The sequence below is a fragment of the Henckelia pumila genome, chromosome 2 (genome assembly GCF_033568475.1).
Source record: "Henckelia pumila isolate YLH828 chromosome 2, ASM3356847v2, whole genome shotgun sequence".
Classification (NCBI taxonomy): domain Eukaryota; kingdom Viridiplantae; phylum Streptophyta; class Magnoliopsida; order Lamiales; family Gesneriaceae; genus Henckelia; species Henckelia pumila.
The window spans coordinates 130686406-130701756 of NC_133121.1; the positions used below are offsets into that span (position 1 = coordinate 130686406).

At 37.1% G+C, this 15351-nt stretch overlaps 1 long non-coding RNA gene and 1 other non-coding gene across 3 annotated transcripts in view; both read left to right on the plus strand.

The window, feature by feature from the left end:
• Nucleotides 1–2167: 2167 nt before the first annotated feature.
• LOC140880388 (uncharacterized) overlaps nucleotides 2168–15351 on the plus strand; it is a 36301-nt gene continuing 23117 nt past the window's right edge. The window contains exons 1-2 of one of the 2 annotated variants that reach the window (XR_012149643.1): nucleotides 2168–2895; nucleotides 13907–15095. This is a non-coding gene — a long non-coding RNA (uncharacterized lncRNA). The remainder of the gene's footprint in view (nucleotides 2896–13906; nucleotides 15096–15351) is intronic. The other variant, XR_012149644.1, reaches the window with a different exon arrangement.
• Nucleotides 7740–7845, plus strand: LOC140885681 (small nucleolar RNA R71). Its single transcript, XR_012151099.1, has one exon. It is a non-coding gene; the product is annotated as a small nucleolar RNA R71 (small nucleolar RNA).

Consider the following 15351-nt stretch of genomic DNA (forward strand, 5'->3'; position numbering starts at 1 on the left):
CAGATTAAATTCTGTTGGTGTCCATAATATCGCTTCGAGATTGGAGGTAAAATATTTAATTAATTATTATTTATTTTACTTGTGTGATTTAATCGTTAAACGTTTTGATACCCATGATATGAAATAGTTTCATATCAAAGAAAAATAAAATTTTTAAACTTCCGCTGCACCGGGTATCGATTCAATTTATCTGAACACGGTTTTCCAACAATTCACCCCAGAGGTAGAGGACGTACCAGTAGACATGAAGGAAAAAAGAATACTTACGTAATTACGAGGCGAGTGAAAGTGTGCGGGAGACGAATGACGGAAGTGGAAGCGAAGGACGGATAATCAGAGGCAATCGCGCAGGGGGGGAGGCAATGAGGAGGTGAAGAGAAAACACAAGTGTTGGAGTATTAATAAAAGGTCTGGGCAATCTAAGCCGTCTATTTTGAATTGAACGGAAGAGATGCGCAAAACGTGCTTGGGAAGTTAAAGCGACCTCTGACAAGATCTCTGACAACGCGTACTACGAAGCATTTAGGGCTGACGTGGAGCTCAGTGTACCACACAGGACCACCGGGGAAAGGCCATATTAATCTCTCGGGATAGCGAAACAGGTTCTAGCCCGACTATTTGCCGAAGGTGTGGTGTTATCCTGATAGGCCCGGACGGTGAGCCCGGGGTCGGCTTGCAAGACGGGAGCCCGGCGTCATCCCGATAAGTCCCGGGTGATGGGCCCGGTGTCATCTCATAAACCGGGAACCTAGGAGCTCCTTCAGGGGCCCAGGTATCAAGGATAAATACCCGAAAACCAGGGGCCCGTAATACTTGGTGGGCCCAGGGTCATTTCATATAAAAGGAAGCTCATACCTCCTTTACGTGTGGCAGACTCTTACTGCAAATCAAATCATTAGGCAGCATGGTGTAACAGTATGGGCTCGGTATGGGCTCTTCCTAGTAATACGGGGGGGTCAATCCTACGTGACAACTATCCCATCACAAAAACAGTTGTCAGTTGAGCCATGCTGGGCAATCATGGAAGAGGCCGAGTCAATGCGTATAAAAGGGAGGCCCCTTACTACAAACAGGCATGAGAAAAAATAGAAAGAAAAAACAACAACTCGAAAAAGAACCTACGCCTGATTATTTATTTTATGATGTTCGCATCATATATTATGAAAGAAAATTTCAACTTTTTTTAGTTCCCACGCTTAATTTCATGTCTATATAACATACAAGGTGTCACCACTATTTGTCTATTAATAATTTCCACAGCTTAATTATTTTCATTTTCGTTTCATATTGTCGCATGCATATATATATAATTCAGATGGCCAAAGCTGTCGCTTCTCTTGCTCTCCTCCTCATTTTTCTGGCAGTGATATACGGTGCCAACATCTATGTCGGCGACAACAGCGGCATCGGATGGAACGACTTCACCGATTATGAGGCTTGGGCTAAAGTTTAGACATTTACCACCAACGACCTACTTGGTTTGTCAATTTACTTGATCAAAATTTTATACCTATTATTAATTTCTTCACATATATGAATTAAGCACGTAAACATTAGTACTAGTATTTATACATACATATATATTTATATATATATTTTGAAGGGTATTTTGAGAAGAAAAAAAAAATAGTTATCTAGGGACCATGGCGTGTTTGATGTAGAATGTAGATAGATACTAGGAGTGCGTTTTGTTTCAAATTCTAAACCAAGAAAATCATTTTTTTTAAAGTTTTTTTATAATTTTGAATGTGCTTGGATGTGCTTTTTGGTGTTTAAAAAATAAACTTATTTAAGTTAGAATTAGAGCTTTCGGATAGCTTTTGTAAATATATATATATATATATATACAGAAGACTTTAATGATATACATCCATTACATTTATTAATTAAAAAATGAATTTTATCTATTTATCCAAAATCAAAATTAACAAATTTCTATTTAAAAAAAAACCTTTTAAAAACTAAGTTAGAAATATACTATTTTAAGAAGGGGAAAAAAATATTGAAATGAAACACACCCTAGAAGCATTATACTCTCTTTAGGTTAGATCATGAATACACCTTGGGTGTTGGGCTTTGACCCAACTAATTCTTATTTCTCAGCCCAATTATTAAGGCCCTTGTATAAAGCCTTCCCCAACCCTATCTGCAGATCGACCGAGAGAGAATGAGAGATTGAGAGGAGCATTCGATTTGCTCTCTGCCTCTTCTGTGTGAGGTGGTTGCTGCTGAGAGTTTGGAGATTGAAGTTGCCCGGTGCCTCTTTCTTCTTTGATTGTGTGTCTTCTCAATTTCTCTTTGCCTTGTGTTGGCGTTCTCTCTCGTTCTTCGTTCTGGGTTTGCCTACTGTGTGTAGAGCTTCAAGCGTGGGATAGGCCGTGGGAATCCTTGTGTGCCTTGCCTTGGCTCGCTGGTTTATTGGAGAGACGGTTCTAGTTATCTGAGCCCGAAGCTCGCTGCTTCCCATTTATATTTCTGCTCGTTCCTTTTTTACTTTCTGTTCTTTTCTTTCGCTTGCTTGTTGTTGTTGGTTCGTTGTTCTGCAGGGAAGGGAAGCTTCAAGGAAAAGAAGACAATGGCAGAGAAGGGCTGGACAGTGGATACCTAACAGTGGTATCAGAGCCACTGTTCAATCGCCGAGCCGCCAGCAGCCACCGTCGCCGCTGGATATCGTCGCTGGACACTAAGGCTATTCGTGCCGCTGATTTCTGCTTCTCTGGACAGCCGCGCCTCCTGGACAGAAACCGAGCCAACTGGACAGTCGCCACCATCGTTGGACAGTAGCTGTGTTCGTTGGACAGCAGCCGCACCGCCTTGGACTACCCGTTTCCCTTCGTCACCTTTGCGTGTCTTTCTGGTTCGTGGGATCGAAACTCTTACTTAGATTTCGCTCTGGTAAATTGTCTTGAACCTCTTTTATCGCATTTGTAGTAGTCGCTGGCCGCGGTTTAGGCACTGGGATTTCGTGCTGGTAGAAACCTAGGAATTTCGTGCTTACTTGTTGCTTCCGCTGTGTTTGCTGAAATTAGTGAGTTTACTGTTTTTCTCTGTGAAAAAGTTTCTGTGATTTTTTGTGTAAAAAAATGTCGTTCACTGGTTTTAATCTTGAACCTTTTAATGAGAAAACTGATTTCTCAATTTGGCAACAGAAAATGAAAGGAATTTTAATACAACAAAAAGTTTTCAAAGCAATAGATTTGTCGTATCCTGCTGCCGAAATGGCAGAGAAAAAAGCTGAAATGGATGGTTTTGCTTACTCCTCTATTATCTTGAATTTATCTGATTATGTGCTAAGAAAAGTGGGTAAACTGAATGTTGCGTGTTTTTCGCTCGCAAGCGCACGATGTCAAGTTATAATATAGGAATTAAGTCCAATTCGATCCCACGGAGAATGAATAAATGATATTATATCAAATATTTGCAACTAATAAAATCCTAATCCTATGTAGAACTACGAAAATGGTTTGATTTTTATAAAACTAAAATTTGCAAGAAATAAAATTAAATAACCACGAGTTCACGAGAGAAAAAATCAATAAGCGATGAATGCTAGAGGTTCGAATTCACTTGACTTTCCACCACAATTTATTTCTAATGATTATTCAATTATAAAATCTTCTAGTTTATTAGCCAAGAATTCTTATTATTTTCTACTACCTCTCTCGAGTGTCAAGCAGAAATTCGTATTCAATAGCAAACTCAATATGTCTATCTAAGTTTAACTATTAAATCCGGTAAATAGCACAAGAATTCTTCTAACAACTTCTATGGATTTATATGTCTCTCGAACAATATAAACACCAAAGATGTATTTTCCTATGTCGTATTCAAAATCTCGTCTCCTGAGTGATAGATTCTAAATAAAATATCATTCAATCTATTGCCAGTAAATTGAAAGCATTAAAATCAGGAAAACACAAATAAACTGTGCGAAGAATTCAAATTTATAAATCAAAATATCTCAATCATGGTTTTCAGTCAAGATCCGTCTACCTCTAGACTAAGAAATTAATTCATAACAAATTCAAAGATCAAACAAAACTTGTTCTTCAAATAATCCATCAAACTAGAAAAATAGAGTTTAAAGAAAAACTAGAACGAAGTAAAATTAAGCTTTTCCGTAGCCAGATGCCGCCGTCTTCTGTCTTCGTATCAAATTCTCGAGCTCCTGTGCACTTCAAAACTCACAATAGCCGTCTCTATGCTCTGAAAACTCTCTAAATCCTCGTATCCTCCAGAATAAGTCATAAAATCCCTTTTAAAACTCGATTAAAGACTTTCCATATTTTTGGAGACTGCGCAGCGCTGGAGCGCTAATAAGTCGGAGCTGGGGCGCTCAAGTTTCGTATTTAATTTTTCAATGATGGACGTCTAGCGCTGGAGCGCTCAAAATACGGCGCTGGGGCGCTCTAGACATGAATTTACGGGTGCTGGAGCGCTGAAAAACTAGAGCTGGGGCGCTACTTGTTCTTCCATTTTACCATATGCGCAGCATTTTTGTAAAAATCATAACTTAAGTTTTAGCCGTCGGATCGAACTGAAATTTTCTGAAGTTTGCTGTAACATTCCCAGTAATTTTCTGAAGTTTGCTGTCCCGTAATTCGGCTTTCCGCTTCTTCTTGCTATTTTTCTTCAAATCCTTGCAACTCACAAAAACAACAACAAATACGCATAATTTCACTCGATACATCACAAAATCCAAGTCAAATCATATATAAATTAAGTGCATAAAATGCACTTATCAAATCCCCCCAAACTTAGACTTTTGCTAGTCTCGAGCAAAACAGTAATGAGCAATATAGTCGACCTCCGAATTTATACATTCCAAGATTCAATACACATGTCGGCTAATTTTCTCAAGAGTTTTCGTGAGTGAGTGATTTGCCAATCTCATCTACCCACCTAACTTTCGGTTAAATCATGCAATCCGTAAGCTTCATAAAATCATTAACTCCGCCCTCAAGTTTCAAAATACTCTCAACCAAGTTCAACTTTTACTCACACAAATCAACAGGACTTTTTCGGTTAACATTAGGCTCAAGTATAATCAGCAGGAGATAAGCATCCATATATATATCAATTTAAACAAGGACTCATGATGCAAATCAAAGGGAATTGAATATTTTCAATTTGTGCAGGATTATGAGTAGCTAAAAAAATTTTATTTGCATTGCCAGACATTAGTCTTGGCTTTTTTCTACTCCATACATCTCCATCTTTATGCCTTGTATTTGGACTAGAATTTCAATCCTTTTTTTTTTCAAGGCCTCCCCTCACCTTACTTTCTCCGCCATTACTTTTCTTTGAACTTTTTAGCTACTCAATTTGTTTTGGATTTTTCATGAATATAGAATGGCTAAAAAAAACTCAATAGATTCGGAAAAAAAAAATGCCTAAATCACTTCTGTGATCTTAAAAATCTACCTCAGTTTCAAATAAAAATCACAAGAGTTAAGAATCAAATCCTCTAATCCACATCACAAATCCACATAATTTTTTTCTAATTGATAGGAGTATCGAAAATCATGGCATTCTTGCATAAATGTGAGAAATCAAGATTAAATATAGCTAACATAAACTTTTTCAGCACACAAAATTTATTTTCATCATAGGCCAACACAATTACAACATCATGCCTTCAACTCCAACTAACTCATAAAAAATTTCAAATTTTCACAATTTTTAAACACCCCCCAAAATTAAATTGTGCATTGTCCTCAATGTACAGTATTCATTAAAAACAAGGGACACATACTTTAGGCACCAAGCGTCAGTACTCGGAACCATCTTAATCACTCAAAACTCTTCATCAGGGGTGGCTCCTAAACTCTTTCAGCTCCATACTTTTTAACCTATAGAATTCAAAATCATTATTAATGTCTAGTTTCCTCATGATAAAAATAAAAACAAAAACAACTAAAAGAAAATAAAAAAACGCAAAAAAAAACTAGCTTGGGTTGCCTCCCAAGAAGCGCTTAGTTTATAGTCCATAGCCCAACTTTATTACAATTCTAGCCCGGTTCCGCTTTGTTGAGGGTCTTCCCTTTCGCTTTCACTCTCCAAATATATTCAACAAACTTTTTAAACTTTGATTTCTTCTTCGTTTTCTTCTTCTTCTTTGGCACCTTTGGATCATTCTTCTTTGAATCTACCTCATGAACAAGTTTGGGATGGCCATCCAGCTTCACAACTCGCTCAATCATGCATAATTCCTCGATGGGTGGATTACTTGATTTCTTGAATATGTTAAAAATAACTCTTTCTCCGTCCACACCCATCAACAACTCACCATTCTTCACCTCAATCTTGGCATCAGCAGTGGCCAAGAAAGGTCTCCCAAATATTAGTGGCATATTTTCATCCTCCTCCATATCTAGCACAACAAAATCCGCCGGAAAAATAAATTTATCTATTTTTACCAAAACATCTTCAATGATTCCAAGCGGATATGTGATAGATCTATCAGCTAGCTGCAATGCGATCATTGTGGTCTTCACCTCGCCAAGTCCTAAGCTCCTAAAATAGACAAAGGCATCATATTAATGCTAGCTCCTAGATCGCAAAGTGCATTATTAAAATAAGAAGAACCAATAGTGCAAGGAATAGTAAAACTCCCTGGATCCTTCAGCTTTTGTGGCATCTTCTTTTGGAGCACAGCACTATATTTTTCAGTTAAGCTCACCACCTCATTCTCTTGCAGCCTCCTTTTCTTGGACATCACCTCTTTAATAAACTTCGCATAATTCGGCATTTGTGCCAAAGCATCAGCAAAAGGGATGTTGATATGTATCTTTTTGAAAATCTCCAAGAATTTTGAGAACTGCTCGTCCACTGTCTTCTTCTTGAACCTTTGGGGGTATGGAAGAGGAGGTCTGTACATCATTTTCTGCTTAGGTTCAGACTCTTTCTCCTCGACCTTCTTCTCGCCAACTGCAACTTTTTCAGACGCCTTGCTCTCATATTTGCCCTCTTCATTATCCACCTGCTTTCCACTCCTCAACGTGATAGCATTACACTGCTCCTTGGGATTCACCTCAATATTACTTGGGAATTGGCATCTATTATTATCTTTCAGTGCCTTCGCCAACTGCCCAATGCTAGTCTCCATGAATTGCAATACAACACCCATGTTGGCCATATGCGTCTGTAAACTGTCAAGGCGAGTCTCAGTCCTCGCCATCCTCTTGCTCAATTCCTGCACAAAAGTATTAACAACATCCTCCAAAGGAGGCTTACCCTCACCGTTATTTTTATTGTATCTCGGAGGAGGATTCAACACATTATTATTGTTAGCATAAGAAAAATTTTCATGATTACGCAGACTAGGGTGATATTGATTGGGTATAGGATTACCTCGATAGTTGTTGTAATTTCTGTTGTTCACATATTGAGCTTGCTCCACACTCTCAAATCCATCAGCAGAATTTACGGCAGTCGCCAGCGATGTTGTCTTAATAAAAACTTGATTGCCTTTGGTCAGTGCAGCCAACTGTGTAGAAATAGTAGCCATCTGAGCAGTCAAAGCAGTGAATGCATCAACCTCATGAATTCCAGCAGACTTCCTTATTACAGATCTCTCACTCGGCTACTGATAACTGTTAACATTCATTTGCTCAAGCATCTCATAAGCCTGTTCAGGAAATTTAGAAAATATTGAACCTCCAGCTGCAGCATCCACAAAAATCCTTGTTGGGCCATTCAAACCATTGTAGAATAACTCAATCTGTTCCCAATCCGGAAAATTATGGTTCGGGAATTTCCTAAGCAATTCCTTGTACCGCTCCCAAGCTTCATACAGTAACTCATAATCTTGCTGTTTTAAAGTAGTGATCTCAATTTTCAGCTAGGCAGACTTGGCAGGAGGAAAGTACTTAACCAGAAATTTGGATGCCATGTCTTCCTATGTAGTAATACTCCCAAGAGGTAGTGACTGCAACCAACTACGAGCATTGTCCCTAAGAGAGAACGGGAACAATCGTAGTCTGATGGTGTCCTCAGTAACACCATGAATCTTCACTGTGTCAGCAATCTCCAAAAAAGTACGCAGATGCAGATTTGGATCTTCAGTAGCTGCACCCCTGAACTGATTCTGCTGCACCATATTCATCAGAGCTGGCTTCAACTCAAAATTATTTGTCGTGATGTTCTATCCCAGAATAATGAGTATTGATCACTGGTCAAAAGTGATCTCTGATCGGCACCGGAGCATTATTGACAACTCGTTCTCTTTCTCTTTCTTCAGCCATTTGTTGCAACTGTTCTCTTCTAGCTTTTCGCAAAGCTTTAGCAGTTTTCTTGATTTTCGGATCAAAGAGCAGTGAGTTGTAACTTTGGATTTTTTGCATAAACTACATAGACAGGGAAAATTTTAAAATTAGAACCAACAAAATAAAATAAAATGCTCTAAATCAAAATTAAGACTAATTAGCACAATTTAATATAAATCAAATAAAATTCAATCCCCGGCAACGGCGCCAAAAACTTGTTGCGTGTTTTTCGCTCGCAAGCGCACGATGTCAAGTTATAATATAGGAATTAAGTCCAAGTCGATCACACGGAGAATTAATAAATGATATTATATCAAATATTTGCAACTAATAAAATCCTAATCCTATGTAGAGCTACGAAAATGGTTTAATTTTTATAAAACTAAAATTTGCAAGAAATAAAATTAAATAACCACGAGTTCACGAGAGAAAAAATCAATAAGCTATTAATGCTAGAGGTTCGACTTCACTTGACTTTCCACCACAATTTATTTCTAATGATTATTCAATTATAAAATCTTCTAGTTTATTAGCCAAGAATTCCTATTATTTTCTACTACCTCTCTCGAGTGTCAAGCAGAAATTCGTATTCAATAGCAAACTCAATATGGCTATCAAAGTTTAACTATTAAATCCGATAAATAGCACAAGAATTCTTCTAACAACTTCTATGGAGTTATATGCCTCTCGAACAATATAAACACATAAGATGTATTTTCCTATGTTGTATTCAAAATCTCCTCTCTTGAGTGATAGATTCTAAATAAAATATCATTCAATCTATTGTCAGTAAACTGAAAGCATTAAAATCAGGAAAACACAAATAAACTGTGCGAAAAATTCAAATTTATAAATCAAAATATCTCAATCATAGTTTCCAGTCAAGATCCGTCTACCTCTAGACTAAGATTTAGTTCATAACAAATTCAAAGATCAAACAAAACTTGTTCTTCAAATAATCCATCAAACTAGAAAAATAGAGTTTAAAGAAAAACTAGAACGAAGTAAAATTAAGCTTTTCCGTAGCCGGATGCCGTCGTCTTCTGTTTTTGTATCAAATTTTCGAGCTCTTGTGCACTTCAAAACTCTCAATAGTCGTCTCTATGCTCTGAAAACTCTCTAAACCCTCGTATCCTCCAGAATAAGTCATAAAATCTCTTTTAAAACTCGATTAAAGACTTTTCATATTTTTGGAGACTGCGCAGCGCTGGAGCGCTAATAATTCGGCGCTGGGGCGCTCAAGTTTCGTATTTAATTTTTCAATGACGGACGTCTAGCGCTGGAGCGCTCAAAATACGGCACTGGGGCTCTCTGGACATGAATTTACGGGCGCTGGAGTGCTGGAAAACTAGAGTTGGGGCGCTACTTGTTCTTCCATTTCACCATCTGCGCAACATTTTTGTAAAAATCATAACTTAAGTTCTAGCCGTCAGATCGAGCTGAAATTTTGACAGCAACTTTAAAACATCCTAAACTTCAATTTGAATGGTGAGATCGGATTTGGATGTCTGTAAAATTCCCAGTAATTTTCTAAAGTTTGCTGTCCCGTAATTCGGTTTTTCGCTTCTTCTTGCTATTTTTCTTCAAATTCTTGCAACTCACAAAAACAATAACAAATACGCATAATATTCACTCGATACATCACAAAATCCAAGTCAAATCATATATAAATTAAGTGCATAAAATGCACTTATCACTGAAATCGGCCAAAGAACTTTGGGAAAAATTAGAAGAGCTCTATACGGAGACTTCACTGCCGAGTAAATTGTTTTTACTTGAAAAAATTTTCCGTTTCAAACTCGATTTGAACAAGGACATTGATGAAAATATTGATGTGTTTACCAAACTAATTCAAGATATTAAGCAAACAGGAGATAAACACATTGATGATTACACACCTATTGTTCTCTTGAATGTTATTCCTGTTTCTTACAGTGATGTTAAATCTGCTATTAAGTATGGCAGAGATAATATAACATTAGAAACTGTTGTGAATGGTCTTAAAAGCAAAGAGATCGATTTGAAAACGAATAGGGGTGGTAATAATTCCGGTTAGGCTATGTTTGTTAGGGGAAGGTCTAAAACTCGTTTTCAAAGACACTCAAACAACCATAACCAATCTTCTGTGAAAAATAGAGGTAAGAGTAAGCAAAGATCTCAGTCGAGGCCTAAAAATAGAAAATGTTTTAATTGTGGTGAAACAGGTCATTACATTAAAGATTGTTCAAGGCCTAAACAAAAACAAAACCAGAATTACAAAAATCAGCATGATGATATTTCTAATATGGATTCTTCTAGTGAAAACATGGGTGATGTTTTTATGGTGACTGAAGTATGTGATGTGCCTACTGTGAATTTTGTGCATTCAAGTGCTTTGTGTAAAAATGAATGGCTTGTAGATTCTGCGTGCACTTTTCACATGTCTCCATTCAAAAATCTGTTTTCTACTTATAAAGAAGTGAAGCATGGGTCTGTTTCTATGGCTAATGAAAAGATGTGTCAAGTTGCTGTTCTTGGTGATGTATGCTTGAAATTTGATTCAGGTTATGTGCTGACTTTGAAAAATGTTAGACATGTTCCTGATTTATGTCATAATTTGATTTCCTGTGCATCTTTGGAAGATGACGGTCTACAGGGTAGATGGGGTAATGGGGTAATGAAAATCTTGAAAGGTTCTTTGGTGATTTTCAAAGCTGAAAAATTGAGAAACTTGTATGTTTGTCATGCTGAACCTGAATCTTGTATGCAAAACTTTGTGAATGCTGTCTTGAGTGATAAAACTGATTTGTGGCACAAAAGACTAGGTCACATGAGTTCTAAAGGTTTAGAAATTTTGCATAAATATGGTTACTTTGGTACTGAAAAATTGTCTTGTGTGCCATTTTGTGATGCATGTGTTCTAGGCAAACAATCTAGAGTCAAGTTTCCACATTTCCCAAGTCCCAAACAATATGTCACTTCTGAAATTCTTGAATATTTGCATGCTGATGTTTGGGGTCCTGCTAGTGTGCCCACACATGGTGGAAATCAATATTTCTTATCTGTGATTGATGATTTTTCAAGGAAAGTTTGGGTGTTTTATTGAAAAACAAATCTGATGTGTTTGAGAAGTTTAAAAACTGGAAAAACTTGATTGAAAATCAAACTGGTAAGAAAATTAAAATTCTAAGAACCGATAATGGTCTTGAATTTTGTAACAAATTGTTTGACAGCCTGTGTGCTGAATCTGGTATTCAAAGACACAAGACTGTCCCTTATACGCCTTAGCAAAATGGTGTTGCTGAACGTATGAATAGAACTTTACTTGAAAGGGTGAGGTGTATGCTTGCATGTTCTGGACTTTCAAAAAAGTTCTTGGGTGAAGCTGTTTGTACAGCAGCTTATTTGATAAATAGATCCCCTTCTGTGCCTTTGAATGGTAAGTGTCCAGAATTTGTATGGTCTGGTATGCAAATTGATTTGTCAAACTTGAAAGTTTTTGGTTGTTCTGCTTTTGTGCATCAGAAACAAGATACACTTGAACCTAGATCAGTAAAATGTATTTTTCTAGGCTATCCTGATGGGGTTAAGGGTTATAGACTATGGTTAAGGGATCAAACTGATTTAAAAGTGTTAATCAGTAGGGATGTTGTTTTCAATGAATCTGATTTTCCATGTTTATCTGCTCCCTTACCCATTCCCCAAGCTGTCACTGCTCCAAACAAGGTGGAGCATTTTCCTGGTCCAAGTCTTGTTTCTGAAAATGTGCAGACTGTGCCTGTTGTGGATGAAGTGTCTGATAATCTGTCTGAAAATGCTATTGATGATTCTGATATGCATGAGGAAACTAGTGAAAATGTGCATGAAAATGACTTGAATGATTATCAATTAGCTAGAGATAGATCTAGAATGAATATTAGGCCTCCACAACACTTTGATAACTTTCACATGACTTCTTATGAATTCAGTGTATTTGAATCTATTGATAATACTGAACCTAAGTCGTATGGCGAAGCTTTAAAATCTGAAAATTCTGGGAAATGGTTAAATGCGATGAAAGAAGAAATTAATTCTTTGCATGTTAACAATACTTGGATTCTTGTGCCTAAACCTGAAAATTGTTTTGTTGTGGACTGTAAGTGGTTGTTTAAGGTCAAGAATGAGTGTGAATCTGTCAGATTTAAAGCTAGGTTAGTAGCTAAGGGTTTTACTCAAAAAGAAGGGATAGACTATACCGAAATATTTGCTCCTGTTGTGAAATTTACTACTGTTAGAATTATGCTTGCTCTTGTTGCTCAGTTTGATTGGGAGTTGAAACATGTAGATGTTAAAACTGCTTTTTTTACATGGTGAACTAAATGAGAAAATTTTTATGAGGCAACCTGAAGGCTTTGTTAATAATAAATATCCTGATCATGTTTGTTTGCTCAAAAAATTTTTGTATGGCTTGAAGCAATCTCCTAGGCAATGGAATAAAAAGTTTGATGAATGCATGCTCTCTTTGGGTTTTACTAGAATTAATTATGATCATTGCTTGTATTTCAAACAAAATGCTAAAGTTTCAGTTTTCTTGCTTATCTATGTGGATTATATGCTATTGATTAGTTCTTGTGTGAAAACTGTTGAGCATGTCAAAAATTGCTTGAGTGCTAAATTTGATATGAAATTCCTAGGAGATGCTAAACGAATTCTTGGCATGAATATTTATAGGGATAGAAAGCGGTCTATCATTTTATTAAATCAGGATACTTATGTTAAGAAAATTTTGAGTAAATTTTCCATGTCAAATGCCAAACCTGTCAATGTGCCTCTAGCTAGTCATTTTGTTCTAAGTAAAGAGCAAGCCCCTAAAACTGAATATGATGTTAAATGCATGAATAATGTGCCTTATTCAAATGCTATTGGTTCTGTCATGTATTTAATGGTTAGCACAAGGCCTGATATTGCATATTCTGTGAGTTGTTTGAGTCGCTATATGTCTGATCCCGGAGTTTACCATTGGGAAGCTCTTAAATTTCTGTTGAGATATTTGAATGGCTCTGTTAATCATGGTTTAAAATTTTTCAGATCTGAAACTGGTGTTAAATTGGTAGGATATGTGGATTTTAACTATGCCAATGATAGGGACAATAGAAAATCTACAACTTCTTATGTGTTTACATTGTGTGGTGCTTGTATTAGCTGGAAATCTCAATTACAACACATTGTAGCCCTTTCAACCATCGAATCTGAGTATGTAGTTGTAACTGAAACGTTAAAAGAAGCTATTTGGTTGAAAGGACTCATTTCTGAAATTGGTTTTCTTGAAGGTGAAGTTGTTGTATTTTCTGATAGTCAATCTGGCATCCAACTGTGTAAGAATCCTGTTTTTCATGATAGAACTAAACATATTGATGTTAGATTCCACTACATTCGTGATGTGGTTGCTAAAGGTATTGTCTATATTGAAAAGATTCTGTCTGAATTTAATCCTGCTGACATGGGAACTAAGTGTTTATATGTTGAAAAGTTTAGATCGTGTTTGAAAATTTTAAACTTTGATACTCGTGATTGATTGGCTATGTATATGTGTGATGTTGTATCTTACTTTGTGTTTGCTACATGTTTTTGATGTGAGTATTAACTTTGTTTTTGTTTTTGGGCGATGATGATAACTGTAGGTGACTATCCAAAACCAGTGAACCGGCGTTGGGCCAAATGGTGGAGATTTGTTAGGCTTTGACCCAACTAATTCTTATTTCCCAGCCCAATTATTAAGGCCCTTGTATAAAGCCTTCCCCAACCCTATCTGCAGATCGACCGAGAGAGAATGAGAGATTGAGAGGAGCGTTCGATTTGCTCTCTGCCTCTTCTGTGTGAGGTGGCTGCTGCTGAAAGTTTGGAGATTGAAGTTGTCTGGTGCCTCTTTCTTCTTTGACTGTGTGTCTTCTCCATTTCTCTTTGCCTTGTGTTGGTGTTTTCTCTCGTTCTTTGTTCTGGGTTTGCCTACTGTGTGTAGAGCTTCAAGCGTGGGATAGGCCGTGGGAATCCTTGTGTGCCTTGCCTTGGCTCGCTGGTTTATTGGAGAGACGGTTCTAGTTATTTGAGCCCGAAGCTCGCTGCTTCCCATTTATATTTCTGCTCGTTCCTTTTTTACTTTCTGTTCTTTTCTTTCGCTTGCTTGCTGCTGTTGGTTCGTTGTTCTGCAGGGAAGGGAAGCTTCAAGGAAAAGAAGACAATGGCAGAGAAGGGCTGGATGGATCAATCCTCCCAAAACACTCGTCAATCCTTTCACTGACAAATATGGATGGATCAATGACCAACACTTGAGTTTTTCCGGCTCGAGGATTGCGTATTTGCTTCCAACATGAACCCAATATAGTACTACTATATATACAAATTAATCTTATTCGTGGTTGCATGCATGTTTTAACTTTTTGTTTCTGCTTTTAATCTTATCAATAACTCTATAGCTATTTGATTTCTTTCACCTTATTCGTGTTCTTGAATCTAGTGTTGGTTCAAATGCATGTTATACTTTATGATTATTTGTAATTTTTCATTCGTATTATGGTGAAAAAAATTGCTACTCATCGTGCCATCAGTTTTTAGATCGCAAACAAATCTGTGAAGGGAGAAATCTACCGCAAACAAATCTGTGCAGGGCGATTTTTGTTGCTTTGGTTATGAAATTTTCTGCTTGAGCGTGGGTTTTGGTAGTCTGTTAGAGTGTTGTGGTGGTGTTTTTACATTTGTTTGCAGTAGATTTCTCACTTACACTGCTGCTGCATGGATCACTTGTTTCTACCCACAAGGTGTTTGGTTTTTTGCTTCTTACAGTGTGCTCGACATCTCCATTGCTGCTTAGAGGTATTTTGGCTTGAAACTCTTTTGGTTTTAGGTGTTTTTGGTGATTGTGTGTTTGTATTCTCCTTTGTGTGTTGGTTCTTGCATTGGTTTAAGGAGTTATTGTTGTTGTTGGTGCTTGATTGAGTTTTTCTTGCTACCATTATGAGTATTATTACTGCTTAAAGCTAATGTAATAATATTTTACTCACATCTTTGAATATGCTCACCACTCATCACTGGTTGTGTCAGCAAGCAAAGTAAGTGTACTACTAAAAAC